A 22,233-nucleotide genomic window follows, 5' to 3' on the forward strand; every position below is an offset into this window, starting at 1 on the left:
AGTTTGGAACCGCTCTGTTTACAAGAACCTCGTTTACAGTACAAGTTCAACATCGCAGAAAGTGAAAAATGGATAAAGAAGTTGTGGTATTTACTTACAAAGCAATATCACTCAGCAATGAAATCTATGTCATCAGGCCCTTAGCAGCACAATGAGTGGATTCAGGTATGATGATTCTAACTGAAATAAGTCACACAGAAAAAGAAACATCATAAGATATCAGTAATACACGGAATGTAAACTTGGCTACACAGGAACTGAATTACAGAACAGAACAGGGTCTCAAATTTAGAAAACCAACTTATGCTTGCTTAAGGGGAAAGGTGAGTTGGGGTGCTGCATAAAACCAGAGATTGAAATGAGCACAGATAAAGTTCCTTAAGCCAAATATGGAATAGACAAGAGCTACTCCTTGCTCAACGAAATGGACTCAACACCGCATATTAAACGCCTAAGAATGTACCTGACTAGTAAGTATCTTAAAACCTATGGATTGCTATGTCTCCGAAAGAGAATCAAGCATGTGTACAGGGGCATAAACGCAGCAGTGATAGGATTGGAGAGGTTCGGTGAGCAAATGAAGACCCTTTGAAGTCATATTGCATGGTACCCATTCCACGGGTTTCAACTACCCAGGTTTAAGGTATTCTTCCTTCAGCTAAAACATGCATGTGGAACCCAGAGTATGATCAACCATGTGATCGGGAGACGTGTTCAAATATGTCTCAGTTTTCCTCCCCTGGTACTCGGGTGCAACATTCCAGACGCTTTACTAACACTCTCCCCACTTGGAGAGTCAGTCCCTTTAACCTCCTGTTTGGCCCAGTTTGCAATTTCTGCGGAAGATGAACAGGAATAGCGAGAACCAATGAGAGACTAGCTGGAGGTGTCTGGACGGGCAAATTTAACTCTCATTTCCCACCAGGAAGAGGAATTAACCAAAGGCTCAGCGTGCCGTGCCGGAACCAGATTAGGGCCTGAAGCCATCCTGCGGTGTTGCGGCCAGGTCACAAGAAAGCGAGTTGAAGAAAGGAGCTCAGGGGCACTGTAATTCACAAACCTGCAGAGTTATAAATGACAGCTATCGTCCAAAAATAGACTGAAGTAAGGCTGCCAAGAGGACTTGAAAGCGGGGCAGAATTGCAGGAAACCGATTTCAGGAGGTAGACTGGAATTGCATTGAAAGCATAGGAAAAGAGGCAGAACGTCCACAATGATGCACTTGGCCAAAAAGGGCGTATGCGTTTTTTCCTGAATATATTCAGGAAAAAACGCATACGCCCTTTTTGGCCAACCAAGCAAGCTTGCAAAGGAAATCTGCACTACAATGAAGTCTCACTTCCCCCCGGTCAAAAGGGCCATCTGAAAAAAGTGTAAAATCCAGAAAGGCAGGACAGGCCATGGAGAACTGGGAGCCTTGTTATGCTGATGGGCGGGATGTAAATTGCCAACAGACACTCGGGAGAAGTGTATGGTGTTTCCTGAAACATCTAAAAAACAAAGCAACAGAGCCTAGGGCACTTCCACTTATGGTCCTATAGCTTAGGGAAATTAAAATCAAAAAGACACAGCCACCCCAAAGTTTGGGACGCCTCTGTTTACAAGAACCTCGTTTACAGTACAAGTTCAACATCGCAGAAAGTGAAAAATGGATAAAGAAGTTGTGGTATTTACTTACAAAGCAATATCACTCAGCAATGAAATCTATGTCATCAGGCCCTTAGCAGCACAATGAGTGGATTCAGGTATGATGATTCTAACTGAAATAAGTCACACAGAAAAAGAAACATCATAAGATATCAGTAATACACGGAATGTAAACTTGGCTACACAGGAACTGAATTACAGAACAGAACAGGGTCTCAAATTTAGAAAACCAACTTATGCTTGCTTAAGGGGAAAGGTGAGTTGGGGTGCTGCATAAAACCAGAGATTGAAATGAGCACAGATAAAGTTCCTTAAGCCAAATATGGAATAGACAAGAGCTACTCCTTGCTCAACGAAATGGACTCAACACCGCATATTAAACGCCTAAGAATGTACCTGACTAGTAAGTATCTTAAAACCTATGGATTGCTATGTCTCCGAAAGAGAATCAAGCATGTGTACAGGGGCATAAACGCAGCAGTGATAGGATTGGAGAGGTTCGGTGAGCAAATGAAGACCCTTTGAAGTCATATTGCATGGTACCCATTCCACGGGTTTCAACTCTCCAGGTTTAAGGTATTCTTCCTTCAGCTAAAACATGCATGTGGAACCCAGAGTATGATCAACCATGTGATCGGGAGACGTGTTCAAATATGTCTCAGTTTTCCTCCCCTGGTACTCGGGTGCAACATTCCAGACGCTTTACTAACACTCTCCCGACTTGGAGAGTCAGCCCTTTAACCTCCTGTTTGGCCCAGTTTGCAATTTCTGCGGAAGATGAACAGGAATAGCGAGAACCAATGAGAGACTAGCTGGAGGTGTCTGGACGGGCAAATTTAACTCTCATTTCCCACCAGGAAGAGGAATTAACCAAAGGCTCAGCGTGCCGTGCCGGAACCAGATTAGGGCCTGAAGCCATCCTGCGGTGTTGCGGCCAGCTCACAAGAAAGCGAGTTGAAGAAAGGAGCTCAGGGGCACTGTAATTCACAAACCTGCAGAGTTATAAATGACAGCTATCGTCCAAAAATAGACTGAAGTAAGGCTGCCAAGAGGACTTGAAAGCGGGGCAGAATTGCAGGAAACCGATTTCAGGAGGTAGACTGGAATTGCATTGAAAGCATAGGAAAAGAGGCAGAACGTCCACAATGATGCACTTGGCCAAAAAGGGCGTATGCGTTTTTTCCTGAATATATTCAGGAAAAAACGCATACGCCCTTTTTGGCCAACCAAGCAAGCTTGCAAAGGAAATCTGCACTACAATGAAGTCTCACTTCCCCCGGTCAAAAGGGCCATCTGAAAAAAGTGTAAAATCCAGAAAGGCAGGACAGGCCATGGAGAACTGGGAGCCTTGTTATGCTGATGGGCGGGATGTAAATTGCCAACAGACACTCGGGAGAAGTGTATGGTGTTTCCTGAAACATCTAAAAAACAAAGCAACAGAGCCTAGGGCACTTCCACTTATGGTCCTATAGCTTAGGGAAATTAAAATCAAAAAGACACAGCCACCCCAAAGTTTGGGACGCCTCTGTTTACAAGAACCTCGTTTACAGTACAAGTTCAACATCGCAGAAAGTGAAAAATGGATAAAGAAGTTGTGGTATTTACTTACAAAGCAATATCACTCAGCAATGAAATCTATGTCATCAGGCCCTTAGCAGCACAATGAGTGGATTCAGGTATGATGATTCTAACTGAAATAAGTCACACAGAAAAAGAAACATCATAAGATATCAGTAATACACGGAATGTAAACTTGGCTACACAGGAACTGAATTACAGAACAGAACAGGGTCTCAAATTTAGAAAACCAACTTATGCTTGCTTAAGGTAAAGGTGAGTTGGGGTGCTGCATAAAACCAGAGATTGAAATGAGCACAGATAAAGTTCCTTAAGCCAAATATGGAATAGACAAGAGCTACTCCTTGCTCAACGAAATGGACTCAACACCGCATATTAAACGCCTAAGAATGTACCTGACTAGTAAGTATCTTAAAACCTATGGATTGCTATGTCTCCGAAAGAGAATCAAGCATGTGTACAGGGGCATAAACGCAGCAGTGATAGGATTGGAGAGGTTCGGTGAGCAAATGAAGACCCTTTGAAGTCATATTGCATGGTACCCATTCCACGGGTTTCAACTCTCCAGGTTTAAGGTATTCTTCCTTCAGCTAAAACATGCATGTGGAACCCAGAGTATGATCAACCATGTGATCGGGAGACGTGTTCAAATATGTCTCAGTTTTCCTCCCCTGGTACTCGGGTGCAACATTCCAGACGCTTTACTAACACTCTCCCCACTTGGAGAGTCAGCCCTTTAACCTCCTGTTTGGCCCAGTTTGCAATTTCTGCGGAAGATGAACAGGAATAGCGAGAACCAATGAGAGACTAGCTGGAGGTGTCTGGACGGGCAAATTTAACTCTCATTTCCCACCAGGAAGAGGAATTAACCAAAGGCTCAGCGTGCCGTGCCGGAACCAGATTAGGGCCTGAAGCCATCCTGCGGTGTTGCGGCCAGCTCACAAGAAAGCGAGTTGAAGAAAGGAGCTCAGGGGCACTGTAATTCACAAACCTGCAGAGTTATAAATGACAGCTATCGTCCAAAAATAGACTGAAGTAAGGCTGCCAAGAGGACTTGAAAGCGGGGCAGAATTGCAGGAAACCGATTTCAGGAGGTAGACTGGAATTGCATTGAAAGCATAGGAAAAGAGGCAGAACGTCCACAATGATGCACTTGGCCAAAAAGGGCGTATGCGTTTTTTCCTGAATATATTCAGGAAAAAACGCATACGCCCTTTTTGGCCAACCAAGCAAGCTTGCAAAGGAAATCTGCACTACAATGAAGTCTCACTTCCCCCCGGTCAAAAGGGCCATCTGAAAAAAGTGTAAAATCCAGAAAGGCAGGACAGGCCATGGAGAACTGGGAGCCTTGTTATGCTGATGGGCGGGATGTAAATTGCCAACAGACACTCGGGAGAAGTGTATGGTGTTTCCTGAAACATCTAAAAAACAAAGCAACAGAGCCTAGGGCACTTCCACTTATGGTCCTATAGCTTAGGGAAATTAAAATCAAAAAGACACAGCCACCCCAAAGTTTGGAACGGCTCTGTTTACAAGAACCTCGTTTACAGTACAAGTTCAACATCGCAGAAAGTGAAAAATGGATAAAGAAGTTGTGGTATTTACTTACAAAGCAATATCACTCAGCAATGAAATCTATGTCATCAGGCCCTTAGCAGCACAATGAGTGGATTCAGGTATGATGATTCTAACTGAAATAAGTCACACAGAAAAAGAAACATCATAAGATATCAGTAATACACGGAATGTAAACTTGGCTACACAGGAACTGAATTACAGAACAGAACAGGGTCTCAAATTTAGAAAACCAACTTATGCTTGCTTAAGGGGAAAGGTGAGTTGGGGTGCTGCATAAAACCAGAGATTGAAATGAGCACAGATAAAGTTCCTTAAGCCAAATATGGAATAGACAAGAGCTACTCCTTGCTCAACGAAATGGACTCAACACCGCATATTAAACGCCTAAGAATGTACCTGACTAGTAAGTATCTTAAAACCTATGGATTGCTATGTCTCCGAAAGAGAATCAAGCATGTGTACAGGGGCATAAACGCAGCAGTGATAGGATTGGAGAGGTTCGGTGAGCAAATGAAGACCCTTTGAAGTCATATTGCATGGTACCCATTCCACGGGTTTCAACTCTCCAGGTTTAAGGTATTCTTCCTTCAGCTAAAACATGCATGTGGAACCCAGAGTATGATCAACCATGTGATCGGGAGACGTGTTCAAATATGTCTCAGTTTTCCTCCCCTGGTACTCGGGTGCAACATTCCAGACGCTTTACTAACACTCTCCCCACTTGGAGAGTCAGTCCTTTAACCTCCTGTTTGGCCCAGTTTGCAATTTCTGCGGAAGATGAACAGGAATAGCGAGAACCAATGAGAGACTAGCTGGAGGTGTCTGGACGGGCAAATTTAACTCTCATTTCCCACCAGGAAGAGGAATTAACCAAAGGCTCAGCGTGCCGTGCCGGAACCAGATTAGGGCCTGAAGCCATCCTGCGGTGTTGCGGCCAGCTCACAAGAAAGCGAGTTGAAGAAAGGAGCTCAGGGGCACTGTAATTCACAAACCTGCAGAGTTATAAATGACAGCTATCGTCCAAAAATAGACTGAAGTAAGGCTGCCAAGAGGACTTGAAAGCGGGGCAGAATTGCAGGAAACCGATTTCAGGAGGTAGACTGGAATTGCATTGAAAGCATAGGAAAAGAGGCAGAACGTCCACAATGATGCACTTGGCCAAAAAGGGCGTATGCGTTTTTTCCTGAATATATTCAGGAAAAAACGCATACGCCCTTTTTGGCCAACCAAGCAAGCTTGCAAAGGAAATCTGCACTACAATGAAGTCTCACTTCCCCCCGGTCAAAAGGGCCATCTGAAAAAAGTGTAAAATCCAGAAAGGCAGGACAGGCCATGGAGAACTGGGAGCCTTGTTATGCTGATGGGCGGGATGTAAATTGCCAACAGACACTCGGGAGAAGTGTATGGTGTTTCCTGAAACATCTAAAAAACAAAGCAACAGAGCCTAGGGCACTTCCACTTATGGTCCTATAGCTTAGGGAAATTAAAATCAAAAAGACACAGCCACCCCAAAGTTTGGACGCCTCTGTTTACAAGAACCTCGTTTACAGTACAAGTTCAACATCGCAGAAAGTGAAAAATGGATAAAGAAGTTGTGGTATTTACTTACAAAGCAATATCACTCAGCAATGAAATCTATGTCATCAGGCCCTTAGCAGCACAATGAGTGGATTCAGGTATGATGATTCTAACTGAAATAAGTCACACAGAAAAAGAAACATCATAAGATATCAGTAATACACGGAATGTAAACTTGGCTACACAGGAACTGAATTACAGAACAGAACAGGGTCTCAAATTTAGAAAACCAACTTATGCTTGCTTAAGGGGAAAGGTGAGTTGGGGTGCTGCATAAAACCAGAGATTGAAATGAGCACAGATAAAGTTCCTTAAGCCAAATATGGAATAGACAAGAGCTACTCCTTGCTCAACGAAATGGACTCAACACCGCATATTAAACGCCTAAGAATGTACCTGACTAGTAAGTATCTTAAAACCTATGGATTGCTATGTCTCCGAAAGAGAATCAAGCATGTGTACAGGGGCATAAACGCAGCAGTGATAGGATTGGAGAGGTTCGGTGAGCAAATGAAGACCCTTTGAAGTCATATTGCATGGTACCCATTCCACGGGTTTCAACTCTCCAGGTTTAAGGTATTCTTCCTTCAGCTAAAACATGCATGTGGAACCCAGAGTATGATCAACCATGTGATCGGGAGACGTGTTCAAATATGTCTCAGTTTTCCTCCCCTGGTACTCGGGTGCAACATTCCAGACGCTTTACTAACACTCTCCCCACTTGGAGAGTCAGTCCCTTTAACCTCCTGTTTGGCCCAGTTTGCAATTTCTGCGGAAGATGAACAGGAATAGCGAGAACCAATGAGAGACTAGCTGGAGGTGTCTGGACGGGCAAATTTAACTCTCATTTCCCACCAGGAAGAGGAATTAACCAAAGGCTCAGCGTGCCGTGCCGGAACCAGATTAGGGCCTGAAGCCATCCTGCGGTGTTGCGGCCAGCTCACAAGAAAGCGAGTTGAAGAAAGGAGCTCAGGGGCACTGTAATTCACAAACCTGCAGAGTTATAAATGACAGCTATCGTCCAAAAATAGACTGAAGTAAGGCTGCCAAGAGGACTTGAAAGCGGGGCAGAATTGCAGGAAACCGATTTCAGGAGGTAGACTGGAATTGCATTGAAAGCATAGGAAAAGAGGCAGAACGTCCACAATGATGCACTTGGCCAAAAAGGGCGTATGCGTTTTTTCCTGAATATATTCAGGAAAAAACGCATACGCCCTTTTTGGCCAACCAAGCAAGCTTGCAAAGGAAATCTGCACTACAATGAAGTCTCACTTCCCCCCGGTCAAAAGGGCCATCTGAAAAAAGTGTAAAATCCAGAAAGGCAGGACAGGCCATGGAGAACTGGGAGCCTTGTTATGCTGATGGGCGGGATGTAAATTGCCAACAGACACTCGGGAGAAGTGTATGGTGTTTCCTGAAACATCTAAAAAACAAAGCAACAGAGCCTAGGGCACTTCCACTTATGGTCCTATAGCTTAGGGAAATTAAAATCAAAAAGACACAGCCACCCCAAAGTTTGGAACGGCTCTGTTTACAAGAACCTCGTTTACAGTACAAGTTCAACATCGCAGAAAGTGAAAAATGGATAAAGAAGTTGTGGTATTTACTTACAAAGCAATATCACTCAGCAATGAAATCTATGTCATCAGGCCCTTAGCAGCACAATGAGTGGATTCAGGTATGATGATTCTAACTGAAATAAGTCACACAGAAAAAGAAACATCATAAGATATCAGTAATACACGGAATGTAAACTTGGCTACACAGGAACTGAATTACAGAACAGAACAGGGTCTCAAATTTAGAAAACCAACTTATGCTTGCTTAAGGGGAAAGGTGAGTTGGGGTGCTGCATAAAACCAGAGATTGAAATGAGCACAGATAAAGTTCCTTAAGCCAAATATGGAATAGACAAGAGCTACTCCTTGCTCAACGAAATGGACTCAACACCGCATATTAAACGCCTAAGAATGTACCTGACTAGTAAGTATCTTAAAACCTATGGATTGCTATGTCTCCGAAAGAGAATCAAGCATGTGTACAGGGGCATAAACGCAGCAGTGATAGGATTGGAGAGGTTCGGTGAGCAAATGAAGACCCTTTGAAGTCATATTGCATGGTACCCATTCCACGGGTCTCAACTCTCCAGGTTTAAGGTATTCTTCCTTCAGCTAAAACATGCATGTGGAACCCAGAGTATGATCAACCATGTGATCGGGAGACGTGTTCAAATATGTCTCAGTTTTCCTCCCCTGGTACTCGGGTGCAACATTCCAGACGCTTTACTAACACTCTCCCCACTTGGAGAGTCAGCGCCTTTAACCTCCTGTTTGGCCCAGTTTGCAATTTCTGCGGAAGATGAACAGGAATAGCGAGAACCAATGAGAGACTAGCTGGAGGTGTCTGGACGGGCAAATTTAACTCTCATTTCCCACCAGGAAGAGGAATTAACCAAAGGCTCAGCGTGCCGTGCCGGAACCAGATTAGGGCCTGAAGCCATCCTGCGGTGTTGCGGCCAGCTCACAAGAAAGCGAGTTGAAGAAAGGAGCTCAGGGGCACTGTAATTCACAAACCTGCAGAGTTATAAATGACAGCTATCGTCCAAAAATAGACTGAAGTAAGGCTGCCAAGAGGACTTGAAAGCGGGGCAGAATTGCAGGAAACCGATTTCAGGAGGTAGACTGGAATTGCATTGAAAGCATAGGAAAAGAGGCAGAACGTCCACAATGATGCACTTGGCCAAAAAGGGCGTATGCGTTTTTTCCTGAATATATTCAGGAAAAAACGCATACGCCCTTTTTGGCCAACCAAGCAAGCTTGCAAAGGAAATCTGCACTACAATGAAGTCTCACTTCCCCCCGGTCAAAAGGGCCATCTGAAAAAAGTGTAAAATCCAGAAAGGCAGGACAGGCCATGGAGAACTGGGAGCCTTGTTATGCTGATGGGCGGGATGTAAATTGCCAACAGACACTCGGGAGAAGTGTATGGTGTTTCCTGAAACATCTAAAAAACAAAGCAACAGAGCCTAGGGCACTTCCACTTATGGTCCTATAGCTTAGGGAAATTAAAATCAAAAAGACACAGCCACCCCAAAGTTTGGAACCGCTCTGTTTACAAGAACCTCGTTTACAGTACAAGTTCAACATCGCAGAAAGTGAAAAATGGATAAAGAAGTTGTGGTATTTACTTACAAAGCAATATCACTCAGCAATGAAATCTATGTCATCAGGCCCTTAGCAGCACAATGAGTGGATTCAGGTATGATGATTCTAACTGAAATAAGTCACACAGAAAAAGAAACATCATAAGATATCAGTAATACACGGAATGTAAACTTGGCTACACAGGAACTGAATTACAGAACAGAACAGGGTCTCAAATTTAGAAAACCAACTTATGCTTGCTTAAGGGAAAGGTGAGTTGGGGTGCTGCATAAAACCAGAGATTGAAATGAGCACAGATAAAGTTCCTTAAGCCAAATATGGAATAGACAAGAGCTACTCCTTGCTCAACGAAATGGACTCAACACCGCATATTAAACGCCTAAGAATGTACCTGACTAGTAAGTATCTTAAAACCTATGGATTGCTATGTCTCCGAAAGAGAATCAAGCATGTGTACAGGGGCATAAACGCAGCAGTGATAGGATTGGAGAGGTTCGGTGAGCAAATGAAGACCCTTTGAAGTCATATTGCATGGTACCCATTCCACGGGTTTCAACTACCCAGGTTTAAGGTATTCTTCCTTCAGCTAAAACATGCATGTGGAACCCAGAGTATGATCAACCATGTGATCGGGAGACGTGTTCAAATATGTCTCAGTTTTCCTCCCCTGGTACTCGGGTGCAACATTCCAGACGCTTTACTAACACTCTCCCCACTTGGAGAGTCAGCGCCTTTAACCTCCTGTTTGGCCCAGTTTGCAATTTCTGCGGAAGATGAACAGGAATAGCGAGAACCAATGAGAGACTAGCTGGAGGTGTCTGGACGGGCAAATTTAACTCTCATTTCCCACCAGGAAGAGGAAATAACCAAAGGCTCAGCGTGCCGTGCCGGAACCAGATTAGGGCCTGAAGCCATCCTGCGGTGTTGCGGCCAGCTCACAAGAAAGCGAGTTGAAGAAAGGAGCTCAGGGGCACTGTAATTCACAAACCTGCAGAGTTATAAATGACAGCTATCGTCCAAAAATAGACTGAAGTAAGGCTGCCAAGAGGACTTGAAAGCGGGGCAGAATTGCAGGAAACCGATTTCAGGAGGTAGACTGGAATTGCATTGAAAGCATAGGAAAAGAGGCAGAACGTCCACAATGATGCACTTGGCCAAAAAGGGCGTATGCGTTTTTTCCTGAATATATTCAGGAAAAAACGCATACGCCCTTTTTGGCCAACCAAGCAAGCTTGCAAAGGAAATCTGCACTACAATGAAGTCTCACTTCCCCCCGGTCAAAAGGGCCATCTGAAAAAAGTGTAAAATCCAGAAAGGCAGGACAGGCCATGGAGAACTGGGAGCCTTGTTATGCTGATGGGCGGGATGTAAATTGCCAACAGACACTCGGGAGAAGTGTATGGTGTTTCCTGAAACATCTAAAAAACAAAGCAACAGAGCCTAGGGCACTTCCACTTATGGTCCTATAGCTTAGGGAAATTAAAATCAAAAAGACACAGCCACCCCAAAGTTTGGGACGGCTCTGTTTACAAGAACCTCGTTTACAGTACAAGTTCAACATCGCAGAAAGTGAAAAATGGATAAAGAAGTTGTGGTATTTACTTACAAAGCAATATCACTCAGCAATGAAATCTATGTCATCAGGCCCTTAGCAGCACAATGAGTGGATTCAGGTATGATGATTCTAACTGAAATAAGTCACACAGAAAAAGAAACATCATAAGATATCAGTAATACACGGAATGTAAACTTGGCTACACAGGAACTGAATTACAGAACAGAACAGGGTCTCAAATTTAGAAAACCAACTTATGCTTGCTTAAGGGGAAAGGTGAGTTGGGGTGCTGCATAAAACCAGAGATTGAAATGAGCACAGATAAAGTTCCTTAAGCCAAATATGGAATAGACAAGAGCTACTCCTTGCTCAACGAAATGGACTCAACACCGCATATTAAACGCCTAAGAATGTACCTGACTAGTAAGTATCTTAAAACCTATGGATTGCTATGTCTCCGAAAGAGAATCAAGCATGTGTACAGGGGCATAAACGCAGCAGTGATAGGATTGGAGAGGTTCGGTGAGCAAATGAAGACCCTTTGAAGTCATATTGCATGGTACCCATTCCACGGGTTTCAACTCCCAGGTTTAAGGTATTCTTCCTTCAGCTAAAACATGCATGTGGAACCCAGAGTATGATCAACCATGTGAACGGGAGACGTGTTCAAATATGTCTCAGTTTTCCTCCCCTGGTACTCGGGTGCAACATTCCAGACGCTTTACTAACACTCTCCCCACTTGGAGAGTCAGCCCTTTAACCTCCTGTTTGGCCCAGTTTGCAATTTCTGCGGAAGATGAACAGGAATAGCGAGAACCAATGAGAGACTAGCTGGAGGTGTCTGGACGGGCAAATTTAACTCTCATTTCCCACCAGGAAGAGGAAATAACCAAAGGCTCAGCGTGCCGTGCCGGAACCAGATTAGGGCCTGAAGCCATCCTGCGGTGTTGCGGCCAGCTCACAAGAAAGCGAGTTGAAGAAAGGAGCTCAGGGGCACTGTAATTCACAAACCTGCAGAGTTATAAATGACAGCTATCGTCCAAAAATAGACTGAAGTAAGGCTGCCAAGAGGACTTGAAAGCGGGGCAGAATTGCAGGAAACCGATTTCAGGAGGTAGACTGGAATTGCATTGAAAGCATAGGAAAAGAGGCAGAACGTCCACAATGATGCACTTGGCCAAAAAGGGCGTATGCGTTTTTTCCTGAATATATTCAGGAAAAAACGCATACGCCCTTTTTGGCCAACCAAGCAAGCTTGCAAAGGAAATCTGCACTACAATGAAGTCTCACTTCCCCCGGTCAAAAGGGCCATCTGAAAAAAGTGTAAAATCCAGAAAGGCAGGACAGGCCATGGAGAACTGGGAGCCTTGTTATGCTGATGGGCGGGATGTAAATTGCCAACAGACACTCGGGAGAAGTGTATGGTGTTTCCTGAAACATCTAAAAAACAAAGCAACAGAGCCTAGGGCACTTCCACTTATGGTCCTATAGCTTAGGGAAATTAAAATCAAAAAGACACAGCCACCCCAAATTTGGGACGCCTCTGTTTACAAGAACCTCGTTTACAGTACAAGTTCAACATCGCAGAAAGTGAAAAATGGATAAAGAAGTTGTGGTATTTACTTACAAAGCAATATCACTCAGCAATGAAATCTATGTCATCAGGCCCTTAGCAGCACAATGAGTGGATTCAGGTATGATGATTCTAACTGAAATAAGTCACACAGAAAAAGAAACATCATAAGATATCAGTAATACACGGAATGTAAACTTGGCTACACAGGAACTGAATTACAGAACAGAACAGGGTCTCAAATTTAGAAAACCAACTTATGCTTGCTTAAGGGGAAAGGTGAGTTGGGGTGCTGCATAAAACCAGAGATTGAAATGAGCACAGATAAAGTTCCTTAAGCCAAATATGGAATAGACAAGAGCTACTCCTTGCTCAACGAAATGGACTCAACACCGCATATTAAACGCCTAAGAATGTACCTGACTAGTAAGTATCTTAAAACCTATGGATTGCTATGTCTCCGAAAGAGAATCAAGCATGTGTACAGGGGCATAAACGCAGCAGTGATAGGATTGGAGAGGTTCGGTGAGCAAATGAAGACCCTTTGAAGTCATATTGCATGGTACCCATTCCACGGGTTTCAACTCTCCAGGTTTAAGGTATTCTTCCTTCAGCTAAAACATGCATGTGGAACCTAGAGTATGATCAACCATGTGATCGGGAGACGTGTTCAAATATGTCTCAGTTTTCCTCCCCTGGTACTCGGGTGCAACATTCCAGACGCTTTACTAACACTCTCCCCACTTGGAGAGTCAGCCCTTTAACCTCCTGTTTGGCCCAGTTTGCAATTTCTGCGGAAGATGAACAGGAATAGCGAGAACCAATGAGAGACTAGCTGGAGGTGTCTGGACGGGCAAATTTAACTCTCATTTCCCACCAGGAAGAGGAATTAACCAAAGGCTCAGCGTGCCGTGCCGGAACCAGATTAGGGCCTGAAGCCATCCTGCGGTGTTGCGGCCAGCTCACAAGAAAGCGAGTTGAAGAAAGGAGCTCAGGGGCACTGTAATTCACAAACCTGCAGAGTTATAAATGACAGCTATCGTCCAAAAATAGACTGAAGTAAGGCTGCCAAGAGGACTTGAAAGCGGGGCAGAATTGCAGGAAACCGATTTCAGGAGGTAGACTGGAATTGCATTGAAAGCATAGGAAAAGAGGCAGAACGTCCACAATGATGCACTTGGCCAAAAAGGGCGTATGCGTTTTTTCCTGAATATATTCAGGAAAAAACGCATACGCCCTTTTTGGCCAACCAAGCAAGCTTGCAAAGGAAATCTGCACTACAATGAAGTCTCACTTCCCCCCGGTCAAAAGGGCCATCTGAAAAAAGTGTAAAATCCAGAAAGGCAGGACAGGCCATGGAGAACTGGGAGCCTTGTTATGCTGATGGGCGGGATGTAAATTGCCAACAGACACTCGGGAGAAGTGTATGGTGTTTCCTGAAACATCTAAAAAACAAAGCAACAGAGCCTAGGGCACTTCCACTTATGGTCCTATAGCTTAGGGAAATTAAAATCAAAAAGACACAGCCACCCCAAAGTTTGGGACGCCTCTGTTTACAAGAACCTCGTTTACAGTACAAGTTCAACATCGCAGAAAGTGAAAAATGGATAAAGAAGTTGTGGTATTTACTTACAAAGCAATATCACTCAGCAATGAAATCTATGTCATCAGGCCCTTAGCAGCACAATGAGTGGATTCAGGTATGATGATTCTAACTGAAATAAGTCACACAGAAAAAGAAACATCATAAGATATCAGTAATACACGGAATGTAAACTTGGCTACACAGGAACTGAATTACAGAACAGAACAGGGTCTCAAATTTAGAAAACCAACTTATGCTTGCTTAAGGGAAAGGTGAGTTGGGGTGCTGCATAAAACCAGAGATTGAAATGAGCACAGATAAAGTTCCTTAAGCCAAATATGGAATAGACAAGAGCTACTCCTTGCTCAACGAAATGGACTCAACACCGCATATTAAACGCCTAAGAATGTACCTGACTAGTAAGTATCTTAAAACCTATGGATTGCTATGTCTCCGAAAGAGAATCAAGCATGTGTACAGGGGCATAAACGCAGCAGTGATAGGATTGGAGAGGTTCGGTGAGCAAATGAAGACCCTTTGAAGTCATATTGCATGGTACCCATTCCACGGGTTTCAACTCCCAGGTTTAAGGTATTCTTCCTTCAGCTAAAACATGCATGTGGAACCCAGAGTATGATCAACCATGTGATCGGGAGACGTGTTCAAATATGTCTCAGTTTTCCTCCCCTGGTACTCGGGTGCAACATTCCAGACGCTTTACTAACACTCTCCCCACTTGGAGAGTCAGCCCTTTAACCTCCTGTTTGGCCCAGTTTGCAATTTCTGCGGAAGATGAACAGGAATAGCGAGAACCAATGAGAGACTAGCTGGAGGTGTCTGGACGGGCAAATTTAACTCTCATTTCCCACCAGGAAGAGGAATTAACCAAAGGCTCAGCGTGCCGTGCCGGAACCAGATTAGGGCCTGAAGCCATCCTGCGGTGTTGCGGCCAGCTCACAAGAAAGCGAGTTGAAGAAAGGAGCTCAGGGGCACTGTAATTCACAAACCTGCAGAGTTATAAATGACAGCTATCGTCCAAAAATAGACTGAAGTAAGGCTGCCAAGAGGACTTGAAAGCGGGGCAGAATTGCAGGAAACCGATTTCAGGAGGTAGACTGGAATTGCATTGAAAGCATAGGAAAAGAGGCAGAACGTCCACAATGATGCACTTGGCCAAAAAGGGCGTATGCGTTTTTTCCTGAATATATTCAGGAAAAAACGCATACGCCCTTTTTGGCCAACCAAGCAAGCTTGCAAAGGAAATCTGCACTACAATGAAGTCTCACTTCCCCCCGGTCAAAAGGGCCATCTGAAAAAAGTGTAAAATCCAGAAAGGCAGGACAGGCCATGGAGAACTGGGAGCCTTGTTATGCTGATGGGCGGGATGTAAATTGCCAACAGACACTCGGGAGAAGTGTATGGTGTTTCCTGAAACATCTAAAAAACAAAGCAACAGAGCCTAGGGCACTTCCACTTATGGTCCTATAGCTTAGGGAAATTAAAATCAAAAAGACACAGCCACCCCAAAGTTTGGAACGGCTCTGTTTACAAGAACCTCGTTTACAGTACAAGTTCAACATCGCAGAAAGTGAAAAATGGATAAAGAAGTTGTGGTATTTACTTACAAAGCAATATCACTCAGCAATGAAATCTATGTCATCAGGCCCTTAGCAGCACAATGAGTGGATTCAGGTATGATGATTCTAACTGAAATAAGTCACACAGAAAAAGAAACATCATAAGATATCAGTAATACACGGAATGTAAACTTGGCTACACAGGAACTGAATTACAGAACAGAACAGGGTCTCAAATTTAGAAAACCAACTTATGCTTGCTTAAGGGAAAGGTGAGTTGGGGTGCTGCATAAAACCAGAGATTGAAATGAGCACAGATAAAGTTCCTTAAGCCAAATATGGAATAGACAAGAGCTACTCCTTGCTCAACGAAATGGACTCAACACCGCATATTAAACGCCTAAGAATGTACCTGACTAGTAAGTATCTTAAAACCTATGGATTGCTATGTCTCCGAAAGAGAATCAAGCATGTGTACAGGGGCATAAACGCAGCAGTGATAGGATTGGAGAGGTTCGGTGAGCAAATGAAGACCCTTTGAAGTCATATTGCATGGTACCCATTCCACGGGTTTCAACTCCCAGGTTTAAGGTATTCTTCCTTCAGCTAAAACATGCATGTGGAACCCAGAGTATGATCAACCATGTGATCGGGAGACGTGTTCAAATATGTCTCAGTTTTCCTCCCCTGGTACTCGGGTGCAACATTCCAGACGCTTTACTAACACTCTCCCCACTTGGAGAGTCAGCCCTTTAACCTCCTGTTTGGCCCAGTTTGCAATTTCTGCGGAAGATGAACAGGAATAGCGAGAACCAATGAGAGACTAGCTGGAGGTGTCTGGACGGGCAAATTTAACTCTCATTTCCCACCAGGAAGAGGAATAACCAAAGGCTCAGCGTGCCGTGCCGGAACCAGATTAGGGCCTGAAGCCATCCTGCGGTGTTGCGGCCAGCTCACAAGAAAGCGAGTTGAAGAAAGGAGCTCAGGGGCACTGTAATTCACAAACCTGCAGAGTTATAAATGACAGCTATCGTCCAAAAATAGACTGAAGTAAGGCTGCCAAGAGGACTTGAAAGCGGGGCAGAATTGCAGGAAACCGATTTCAGGAGGTAGACTGGAATTGCATTGAAAGCATAGGAAAAGAGGCAGAACGTCCACAATGATGCACTTGGCCAAAAAGGGCGTATGCGTTTTTTCCTGAATATATTCAGGAAAAAACGCATACGCCCTTTTTGGCCAACCAAGCAAGCTTGCAAAGGAAATCTGCACTACAATGAAGTCTCACTTCCCCCGGTCAAAAGGGCCATCTGAAAAAAGTGTAAAATCCAGAAAGGCAGGACAGGCCATGGAGAACTGGGAGCCTTGTTATGCTGATGGGCGGGATGTAAATTGCCAACAGACACTCGGGAGAAGTGTATGGTGTTTCCTGAAACATCTAAAAAACAAAGCAACAGAGCCTAGGGCACTTCCACTTATGGTCCTATAGCTTAGGGAAATTAAAATCAAAAAGACACAGCCACCCCAAAGTTTGGAACGGCTCTGTTTACAAGAACCTCGTTTACAGTACAAGTTCAACATCGCAGAAAGTGAAAAATGGATAAAGAAGTTGTGGTATTTACTTACAAAGCAATATCACTCAGCAATGAAATCTATGTCATCAGGCCCTTAGCAGCACAATGAGTGGATTCAGGTATGATGATTCTAACTGAAATAAGTCACACAGAAAAAGAAACATCATAAGATATCAGTAATACACGGAATGTAAACTTGGCTACACAGGAACTGAATTACAGAACAGAACAGGGTCTCAAATTTAGAAAACCAACTTATGCTTGCTTAAGGGGAAAGGTGAGTTGGGGTGCTGCATAAAACCAGAGATTGAAATGAGCACAGATAAAGTTCCTTAAGCCAAATATGGAATAGACAAGAGCTACTCCTTGCTCAACGAAATGGACTCAACACCGCATATTAAACGCCTAAGAATGTACCTGACTAGTAAGTATCTTAAAACCTATGGATTGCTATGTCTCCGAAAGAGAATCAAGCATGTGTACAGGGGCATAAACGCAGCAGTGATAGGATTGGAGAGGTTCGGTGAGCAAATGAAGACCCTTTGAAGTCATATTGCATGGTACCCATTCCACGGGTCTCAACTCTCCAGGTTTAAGGTATTCTTCCTTCAGCTAAAACATGCATGTGGAACCCAGAGTATGATCAACCATGTGATCGGGAGACGTGTTCAAATATGTCTCAGTTTTCCTCCCCTGGTACTCGGGTGCAACATTCCAGACGCTTTACTAACACTCTCCCCACTTGGAGAGTCAGCCCTTTAACCTCCTGTTTGGCCCAGTTTGCAATTTCTGCGGAAGATGAACAGGAATAGCGAGAACCAATGAGAGACTAGCTGGAGGTGTCTGGACGGGCAAATTTAACTCTCATTTCCCACCAGGAAGAGGAATTAACCAAAGGCTCAGCGTGCCGTGCCGGAACCAGATTAGGGCCTGAAGCCATCCTGCGGTGTTGCGGCCAGCTCACAAGAAAGCGAGTTGAAGAAAGGAGCTCAGGGGCACTGTAATTCACAAACCTGCAGAGTTATAAATGACAGCTATCGTCCAAAAATAGACTGAAGTAAGGCTGCCAAGAGGACTTGAAAGCGGGGCAGAATTGCAGGAAACCGATTTCAGGAGGTAGACTGGAATTGCATTGAAAGCATAGGAAAAGAGGCAGAACGTCCACAATGATGCACTTGGCCAAAAAGGGCGTATGCGTTTTTTCCTGAATATATTCAGGAAAAAACGCATACGCCCTTTTTGGCCAACCAAGCAAGCTTGCAAAGGAAATCTGCACTACAATGAAGTCTCACTTCCCCCGGTCAAAAGGGCCATCTGAAAAAAGTGTAAAATCCAGAAAGGCAGGACAGGCCATGGAGAACTGGGAGCCTTGTTATGCTGATGGGCGGGATGTAAATTGCCAACAGACACTCGGGAGAAGTGTATGGTGTTTCCTGAAACATCTAAAAAACAAAGCAACAGAGCCTAGGGCACTTCCACTTATGGTCCTATAGCTTAGGGAAATTAAAATCAAAAAGACACAGCCACCCCAAAGTTTGGGACGCCTCTGTTTACAAGAACCTCGTTTACAGTACAAGTTCAACATCGCAGAAAGTGAAAAATGGATAAAGAAGTTGTGGTATTTACTTACAAAGCAATATCACTCAGCAATGAAATCTATGTCATCAGGCCCTTAGCAGCACAATGAGTGGATTCAGGTATGATGATTCTAACTGAAATAAGTCACACAGAAAAAGAAACATCATAAGATATCAGTAATACACGGAATGTAAACTTGGCTACACAGGAACTGAATTACAGAACAGAACAGGGTCTCAAATTTAGAAAACCAACTTATGCTTGCTTAAGGGAAAGGTGAGTTGGGGTGCTGCATAAAACCAGAGATTGAAATGAGCACAGATAAAGTTCCTTAAGCCAAATATGGAATAGACAAGAGCTACTCCTTGCTCAACGAAATGGACTCAACACCGCATATTAAACGCCTAAGAATGTACCTGACTAGTAAGTATCTTAAAACCTATGGATTGCTATGTCTCCGAAAGAGAATCAAGCATGTGTACAGGGGCATAAACGCAGCAGTGATAGGATTGGAGAGGTTCGGTGAGCAAATGAAGACCCTTTGAAGTCATATTGCATGGTACCCATTCCACGGGTCTCAACTCTCCAGGTTTAAGGTATTCTTCCTTCAGCTAAAACATGCATGTGGAACCCAGAGTATGATCAACCATGTGATCGGGAGACGTGTTCAAATATGTCTCAGTTTTCCTCCCCTGGTACTCGGGTGCAACATTCCAGACGCTTTACTAACACTCTCCCCACTTGGAGAGTCAGCCCTTTAACCTCCTGTTTGGCCCAGTTTGCAATTTCTGCGGAAGATGAACAGGAATAGGGAGAACCAATGAGAGACTAGCTGGAGGTGTCTGGACGGGCAAATTTAACTCTCATTTCCCACCAGGAAGAGGAATAACCAAAGGCTCAGTGTGCCGTGCCGGAACCAGATTAGGGCCTGAAGCCATCCTGCGGTGTTGCGGCCAGCTCACAAGAAAGCGAGTTGAAGAAAGGAGCTCAGGGGCACTGTAATTCACAAACCTGCAGAGTTATAAATGACAGCTATCGTCCAAAAATAGACTGAAGTAAGGCTGCCAAGAGGACTTGAAAGCGGGGCAGAATTGCAGGAAACCGATTTCAGGAGGTAGACTGGAATTGCATTGAAAGCATAGGAAAAGAGGCAGAACGTCCACAATGATGCACTTGGCCAAAAAGGGCGTATGCGTTTTTTCCTGAATATATTCAGGAAAAAACGCATACGCCCTTTTTGGCCAACCAAGCAAGCTTGCAAAGGAAATCTGCACTACAATGAAGTCTCACTTCCCCCGGTCAAAAGGGCCATCTGAAAAAAGTGTAAAATCCAGAAAGGCAGGACAGGCCATGGAGAACTGGGAGCCTTGTTATGCTGATGGGCGGGATGTAAATTGCCAACAGACACTCGGGAGAAGTGTATGGTGTTTCCTGAAACATCTAAAAAACAAAGCAACAGAGCCTAGGGCACTTCACTTATGGTCCTATAGCTTAGGGAAATTAAAATCAAAAAGACACAGCCACCCAAAAGTTTCTGTTTACAAGAACCTCGTTTACAGTACAAGTTCAACATCACAGAAAGTGAAAAATGGATAAAGAAGTTGAACTTGTACTGTAAACGAGGTTCTTGTAAACAGAGCCGTTCCAAACTTGGGGTGGCTGTGTCTTTTTGATTTTAATTTCCCTAAGCTATAGGACCATAAGTGGAAGTGCCCTAGGCTCTGTTGCTTTGTTTTTTAGATGTTTCAGGAAACACCATACACTTCTCCCGAGTGTCTGTTGGCAATTTACATCCCGCCCATCAGCATAACAAGGCTCCCAGTTCTCCATGGCCTGTCCTGCCTTTCTGGATTTTACACTTTTTTCAGATGGCCCTTTTGACCGGGGGGAAGTGAGACTTCATTGTAGTGCAGATTTCCTTTGCAAGCTTGCTTGGTTGGCCAAAAAGGGCGTATGCGTTTTTTCCTGAATATATTCAGGAAAAAACGCATACGCCCTTTTTGGCCAAGTGCATCATTGTGGACGTTCTGCCTCTTTTCCTATGCTTTCAATGCAATTCCAGTCTACCTCCTGAAATCGGTTTCCTGCAATTCTGCCCCGCTTTCAAGTCCTCTTGGCAGCCTTACTTCAGTCTATTTTTGGACGATAGCTGTCATTTATAACTCTGCAGGTTTGTGAATTACAGTGCCCCTGAGCTCCTTTCTTCAACTCGCTTTCTTGTGACCTGGCCGCAACACCGCAGGATGGCTTCAGGCCCTAATCTGGTTCCGGCACGGCACGCTGAGCCTTTGGTTAATTCCTCTTCCTGGTGGGAAATGAGAGTTAAATTTGCCCGTCCAGACACCTCCAGCTAGTCTCTCATTGGTTCTCGCTATTCCTGTTCATCTTCCGCAGAAATTGCAAACTGGGCCAAACAGGAGGTTAAAGGGACTGACTCTCCAAGTGGGGAGAGTGTTAGTAAAGCGTCTGGAATGTTGCACCCGAGTACCAGGGGAGGAAAACTGAGACATATTTGAACACGTCTCCCGTTCACATGGTTGATCATACTCTGGGTTCCACATGCATGTTTTAGCTGAAGGAAGAATACCTTAAACCTGGAGAGTTGAGACCCGTGGAATGGGTACCATGCAATATGACTTCAAAGGGTCTTCATTTGCTCACCGAACCTCTCCAATCCTATCACTGCTGCGTTTATGCCCCTGTACACATGCTTGATTCTCTTTCGGAGACATAGCAATCCATAGGTTTTAAGATACTTACTAGTCAGGTACATTCTTAGGCGTTTAATATGCGGTGTTGAGTCCATTTCGTTGAGCAAGGAGTAGCTCTTGTCTATTCCATATTTGGCTTAAGGAACTTTATCTGTGCTCATTTCAATCTCTGGTTTTATGCAGCACCCCAACTCACCTTACCCTTAAGCAAGCATAAGTTGGTTTTCTAAATTTGAGACCCTGTTCTGTTCTGTAATTCAGTTCCTGTGTAGCCAAGTTTACATTCCGTGTATTACTGATATCTTATGATGTTTCTTTTTCTGTGTGACTTATTTCAGTTAGAATCATCATACCTGAATCCACTCATTGTGCTGCTAAGGGCCTGATGACATAGATTTCATTGCTGAGTGATATTGCTTTGTAAGTAAATACCACAACTTCTTTATCCATTTTTCACTTTCTGCGATGTTGAACTTGTACTGTAAACGAGGTTCTTGTAAACAGAGCCGTTCCAAACTTTGGGGTGGCTGTGTCTTTT

At 44.1% G+C, this 22,233-nt stretch overlaps 1 long non-coding RNA gene across 1 annotated transcript in view; it reads right to left on the reverse strand.

Annotated features, from left to right (window-relative positions):
- The window catches only part of LOC141279104 (uncharacterized), a 199,670-nt gene that overhangs the window by 62,771 nt on the left and 114,666 nt on the right, over positions 1-22,233 (reverse strand). The window lies entirely within an intron of this gene.

This window comes from Tursiops truncatus, chromosome 7 (assembly GCF_011762595.2).
Source record: "Tursiops truncatus isolate mTurTru1 chromosome 7, mTurTru1.mat.Y, whole genome shotgun sequence".
NCBI classification, from domain to species: domain Eukaryota; kingdom Metazoa; phylum Chordata; class Mammalia; order Artiodactyla; family Delphinidae; genus Tursiops; species Tursiops truncatus.